General features: G+C 40.3%; 1 long non-coding RNA gene across 1 annotated transcript; it reads left to right on the top strand.

Annotated features, from left to right (window-relative positions):
• Positions 1 to 555: 555 nt before the first annotated feature.
• On the top strand, positions 556 to 5,443 carry LOC130562092 (uncharacterized). The gene is made up of 3 exons (XR_008963901.1): positions 556 to 840; positions 1,911 to 2,008; positions 5,363 to 5,443. It is a non-coding gene; the product is annotated as an uncharacterized LOC130562092 (long non-coding RNA).
• Positions 5,444 to 6,619: the final 1,176 nt, after the last annotated feature.

Raw genomic sequence — 6,619 nt, 5'->3', positions numbered from 1 at the left:
CACGACCTCTCTGTCCGAGCGGGGAGGGGGGCGGCAGGGTCTCGGCTCCTGCACGGTGGCCCCCAGGTACCAGCGGGGTCCTCTGTCGAACGGAGAGGCAGTTCGTAAACTCTGCAGGAGATGAGCTCTAATTTATACATTCCTGCCTCATTCTCTTCATCCTCCGCTTCCTACTGCTGTCCTGCCTAATAGTCGTCAGAGAACGCAGTATGCATGTAAAGAATACTGCACGAGACTGCTGTTTTTCTTAAGAAATGAAACCGTAATGCATGGTCTTTTTCTGACTTTAAAACATCACTTAGATGCTTGATATTTACGTCTGTTTGTCGATATGTTTACAGTCAGCCTTGATGTCTGTGCCGTCTGGTCTCATATCTCTCTGGCAGACGCGTCTCATCTCTTAATATGGACACGACGCTCTCAGCAGATCCTGGCGGTCTGGTCCATCTCCGAGTCATACGGCTCGAGCAGTGTCAAGAGCGTCTGTGTGCCGACGGCTTTAGGAGACGCTCTGCTTCAAACTCAGTCCCAGACCAGCTTCAAGTGATAAAGGCAGTTTGTCACCCCGACGCTGGAGAATGAAAGGGCCCTTCTGTCATAAAATCTCATCGACCGACGCTGAAGCCTGGTCTCAGATCAGTGACAGGCCGAGTGAATGCAGACCGCTGGAACGGAGTCATTTAAGAGCATTCCCAAAGAGCCCAACGACACGTGATGCGTGTCAGTAGATGTTCAGCGGTACGGACGAGCGTCTCTGCCCGATTCACTTTCTAGAACAAGTGGTTTCTTTCAACTTTGACGCTCGTCTGACGACCCGGAGGAAAACGCTGTTGGTCAAAGGTCAGAGACTTCTCATCTAGGTCTCATCTTTTAGGTCTCGTGTTTAAAAATAGACCCAAATGAATCAAGTGGTAACATGTGAATGTACAGGAGAGCTGCACAAAGTGAACATAGACAGCAAAGCTCAGGTCAAGTGGTGTTGCCGGAATTTCATGAGAATCGTTTGAGTTCGTATTGAGATCTCAATATGAACTCAAACATTTCTCATCACATTTACCCAAATCCAGAGTTTCAGCATGTTTATTTTTTATGGTAGATTTATGGATATTTGCGGACATTTGGTGGATACATGAAATCGTTTTGATTTAAGGGAACGGAAATCATCTATTTTCTGTTCTTGCAGTCTGATTATAATGACCACAGATGACTCTTTCAAATCCAGACTCCAAGAAGAATCACATTAGTACATTTCTTTTTTTGTTTTTGCTTGAATAGTTGTGTTTTGGAGGAAAAGTCTCATTAGTTCTGTACTTTGAAGCTTCAAGGACAGCAGAAGATATTTCGAGACACATTCATTAACATCGAGGCTCTGGATACTCCTCTGTTCTCTCTGAGCGGTGATAAATAACACACGATAAAACTATTTTCATTTAGAGCAAAAGTATGTTTTAATTTGAAGGTTTAGTGATAAAATATGATGACATTTTACTGAAATATAACATGCACCTGCTCTCTTTGTGAGCTTCATCGCTCATACTTTCACCGTTGATGTGGATTGTGAATACTTTAAGCATTCAGCAGACGCTTTTATCCAATCTTACAAAAATGAGTTAAAGCAAAGATTCTTTTTAAGCAAAATGTTTTGGCAGCAATCTTAAGGAGGCATTACAATGTTTCAACAGTTGTTAGAGACCATACCTGTGGAAAGTAAATGAAAGGTTATTTTATAGCTTCTGTTGTTTGTGTTTATGGTCTAATGATGTGTTTGTGGATAGACCTGCCAAGTTTAGCTCACGTTCAGAAAATGTCTTTTGTGTAATTATGTCCAAAAAAAACAAGTTTCTAGTAATCTTAATACATAATGATTCTTTAACCAGCCCTGAACTTTGTGTGTGCAACTCTCATTTTAGGTTTGCCCAGCAATACCCTAGCAACCACCTAGCGACACCCTAGCAACACTCCAACAGCCTCATAGCAACAATTTGGTATCGTGGCACGTGTTGCACAGGTAAACGCCAATCCTTTTTTATTTTGAATAGTGCTGTCAAACGATTAATCGCGATTAATCACATCCGGAATAAATGTTTGTGTTTACGTCGTCTGTGCATTGTGCATATTTATTTTGTATTATAAACACAAAAACATGCATGTCTATATATTTAGGAAATGTTTACATGTATTTATTTATATTTACCAATGATTGAAAATATACACATTTTTATATTTTCAAGTTTTCTTAAATGTATCCATGTATGTGCATGTGTTTATAAATACAAAAGTAACATGCACAGTACACAGACGTATATTCCGTAAACACTTTTTATTCTGGATGCGATTAATCACGATTAATCGTTTGCGGCCCTACTTTTGAAATATGTAAAGATCTAGTTTAAATCTATTCATTCTCGGATTTAGTACTATGATGAAAATAAATTCACTTTAATTTCTGAACAGAAACGTTCCCAAATGACCAGCCTTCTTTCACAGGAATTCAGAAGTATCTTAGAAGGTGCTAATTTGTATTTGTGATGAAGTGAATTGAATTGAAAAAAAAAGGTAAAAAAACTGGATTATTAGAAAAAAGCTCAAATGAAGCCCCACCCTGACCTTAAAGCAGCACTATAGAACTTTTGCTCAGGGCTCCCCCATGTGGTTGATAAGCGCAATTGTCTTTTACCAGGGTCGTAAATAATGTCGCTGTATAAGCTTCCCCATGGGCAGCGCAATACAGGTGTATTTGTTTAATAAGCTGATGGAACCGGCGAATTCAGATACCTTGTTTGGAAACAATAACGCACTCTTCAGCAGGCAGGGGATGGACGGGGCTGTGTGTACCGACCCCAACACAGAACATACAGAGTCTGGTTTTAGCCTATAGGAGGCTGCTCAAGTAGCAGCGGAAGTCGAATTCGTCCAGTTGAGAGTTGTTCTACAACTGAAATAATTTTAGAGACATTATTTTAAGGTCGAAAAAACTACAAAGTGTTGCTTTAACTGACGCAAAAGCACTAAAACACAAAAGAGATGATATGAATTATCCACCTCGTACAATAGTTATGAATGGAAGTGAGATTGTGTTGAAATGAGTTTTTCCTTCACTCTGTAGTGAGCTGCTGTCGTCTGATGTTGTGTATAGAGACACAGCGTTTGAATATACGGCCTGCGGGCTGCTGTCTGATCAAAGCTCCGTCTTCTGTATCACTGTGCCAACCAGACTCCACTGAAATATATCAATGAAAGTCCAGTTAGACTTCAGGCATGGACACATCTCATGATGATAGATCGCATATTCATCGAGGAAAGATTGCTTCTTCGGTTCAGTGCGAGCGCATTCATTTGTTCGAAATGTATTTTCATGTTTTCTTGTTTCCCTGCCAAAAATTGCAACGGTTAGAAGCTACGTTTTTTATCCTGGGTTAACTATGGTGTTTGTAGTAAAACTATAAAACGAATGGTACTTCATTTTTAACTTTTACTAATGGCGTAGTCAGCACTCAAAGTAGACCAGATGTGAACAGTTTGACCTGGCAGACGCCCCGTCTCGCCTCCTCGCTTTAAGGTGTTGTTGGCAAAGTTTGACCCCCAGATTTCACTGACGTCATTGCCGCATTCACGCGGCGCACACCGTTGTCTAACCGTCTGATCTCATCTTCTCATAAGCCCTGTGACAGATCTATAAACACAAACTCTGCGTCCGATCGCATCCACACCCACAGACATATAGAATATACACGTCGAGTTCAAAAGCCCCGTTGATGTGCACGATAAACTCCCGCCGTGCACATGAAAGCGTCCCGGTTCTGTTGATTTATACACGCCGGGCAAGAACATTATTCTGCAATAACGAGGAATCAGACGTACGCCAAGTCTCTCTTCTGGAGCGGCCTGCGTTGGTGCATTTTAATGAAGTAATGCAGGCGGCATCAGATAGATGTGGCCTATGAACTTATTGGCACGCACGTTCCCCCGGAGAACACATGCTGGTCTAAAAACCATGCCAATGAGCTCATAACACAAACGAACGCAAAATCTTTTGCTAATCATTCGAATGAATTTGCTGTTTGTTTGAAGTCTAGATGTCTACAGTGGGTAAGATCGGTCGTCTATTGAGGTTCCATATAGAAGTTGCTCTCCGTACGTCTCCGGTTGTTCTCCTCTTTAGGACCGACCTTACAACCTCATCCTGCAGATCTCCAGAAGCGTTCGGCCTCCGCTTTCCCTCTCCAAGGCTCTTATCTCCATTAGATTTGGTCCTTGTTTCAAATTCCCGTTTGTGCCCGAAGGCGTCACCTATAGTGAGGAGCGAACGTCTGGAGAAAGACACATATGAATCTCATTGCGAGGATGAAAGGCGTCTATACGTCTGTTTTCCTCGTCTTCGGAACGTCTGGGGAACGCCGGACCGGGTGGGCGGGAACGCTTTGTGTCACGATCTCATCTCATCCATGTGGTGCTGGTTTATGCTCCGTGTGTATGGGTTCATTGTAGTGAAATTGAAACTTCATGACGTGTCATTGTTATAAAGGTATAAATTATTTATTTCGCCCCGAGACGGATGGCTGCTCGAGAGGCTGAGACGGGGTTCTTCTTTGACCCACTTTGACCATGTTGAAGCATTTTGCTTGTACATCTCTCGCTCGCTCCAAATGTGTGTTGACGTTCAGCTCTCGCAGCATGTCAGCGCATTACTTTGACCGTTTTCAAGTTTTCTCTCACATAAAAAACCCATGAAACCGTTTCTCTTGACTTGAGCTTTTCTTGCATATCGTTTCATAGGATGGCGCCAAGAGAAGGAAAGGTCACAGACGAGGTGTCTTTAATAAGATTGAACTAAAGCCATAATGCGTTGTTTTTGAGCTCCGATGTCTCATTTGTGTGTATTTGAATGTTTTCAAGAGATAAAGTTGAGACTCGCTCTTGTGCGGCTTGGAAAGGGAACGAAATGATTCTTATAAAAATGAAGCCAGTAGTCTTCGCTATCTCTCTTGTCACCTGCTAACACGCGTCTGTCAGTGTTCTTATATTTTCACTCAGTCCGCGAAGTTCACAGCTGGCCTTTTCTTAATGCTCTTTGTATACGAATCCAGATCTCAGACGCAGGTGCTTTCGTGCATTCCATCTTTGAAAGACTTTGTTTCATGCTGGCGCTGAAATCTTTTCCCTATACACTTTGTTTTTAAAAACCTCGCGCTCTGTGGAAAGACGGCAGAGTTCCTGGAAATGTGCACGTGCTTAGCGAGAGTACCGACCCGCTTCACCGGCTTCTCCCACCACTGCCGTAATTGGCGTCTTCTGACAAATTCATCTCTGATGCCAAGCCAGAAGCGTTTCCTTTGATTCATGATTCTTGCTTTTTTTTTAGATTTCACATAACTGTGTTTGACGGATCAACGCGTGCTGGGTACCTGAAAGTCAAGCCATCCCTCTTACCTGGTATGCAAGGTCAGTGCGTCTTTGATGTTTGAAGGTCTTTGGATCTGTTCAGAACATAGACAACTATTGTAGGTTTTAATGTTCAAGATTTTAATTCGCTATCGCTTAGGAATATTACATTTACATATTTACACTAGAAGAATATAAAAATCTAACTTTTTAAGATTGCATGTAAATAAGGGAAGGTGAAAGTGAAAATGTATTTATACAGCAAATTTCATATACACGCAGGCAGTGTTGGGTGTAACTAGTTACTAAGTAATTAGTTACTGTAATTTAATTACTTTCCCCTTGAAAAGGTAAAGTAAGGGATTACTCTTATTTTTTCTGTCATTTAATTACAGTTACTTCTGATGTAATTAAACTAAATACTTTGTGTAATATATGTGTGTGCAATAGTGGAATTGACATCAAAATTCAAAGTCTAACTTTAAAATGAATGCTTTAAAATGCATAATTCTCACATTTGTCATACTTTGGTCAGTTAATAAGAGTACTTTATGTAGTTTAATATTATTTATTTGAATGAATTAAAAGAGCCGTTTCATGTCTATCCTTGAATCACTTAACTAATCAAGGTTGATGTAGGATATAGAAAGTAATTAGTAATTAAATACTTTTTGGAGAGAGTAATTTGTACAGTAATCTAATCACACTATTGAATATGTAATTAGTAACTAGTAATTCATTACTTTTTAAGTAACTTACCTTAACACTGCACGCAGGTCATTTAAAGTGTTTTACATGATGTGCTACATTTCTTTACAAAGTATTTGCAAAATAAGATGAATTTTGTGCCGTAAAATTCTAAGATCTTAAAATCACAATGTAAGCTAAACATTGATAAGAAGTTAAAATAACGACAACCCCCCAAATTTTTTTAAAAATCTGTGTAAAAAGAATAAAAGGCCATTGCCGTATAGAATATTAAATGAATGCGTATAGTGTCGTTTGTGAGAATTAAATGAGAAACGTTTGAGTTTATACTGAGATCTCTGACTTCTGACAAATCTTAACGCACGAGATCTCTTCTGAAATGTGTGACATTACTGTTTTACGTCTGGAGAAACGTCTGAAAAGCAGAATTTCTGAATGAAACAACTGAGATATCAACGACACCTCGTCCGTGATTCTTTCTTGTAAGAGATGCTCTTGAATGAAACGTAGAGTTTTCATTCCACATCAC

The sequence above is a fragment of the Triplophysa rosa genome, linkage group LG11, assembly GCF_024868665.1.
Source record: "Triplophysa rosa linkage group LG11, Trosa_1v2, whole genome shotgun sequence".
Classification (NCBI taxonomy): domain Eukaryota; kingdom Metazoa; phylum Chordata; class Actinopteri; order Cypriniformes; family Nemacheilidae; genus Triplophysa; species Triplophysa rosa.
Note: the sequence above shows the minus strand (reverse complement) of the source record. Positions and strands in the feature narration are given on the sequence as shown.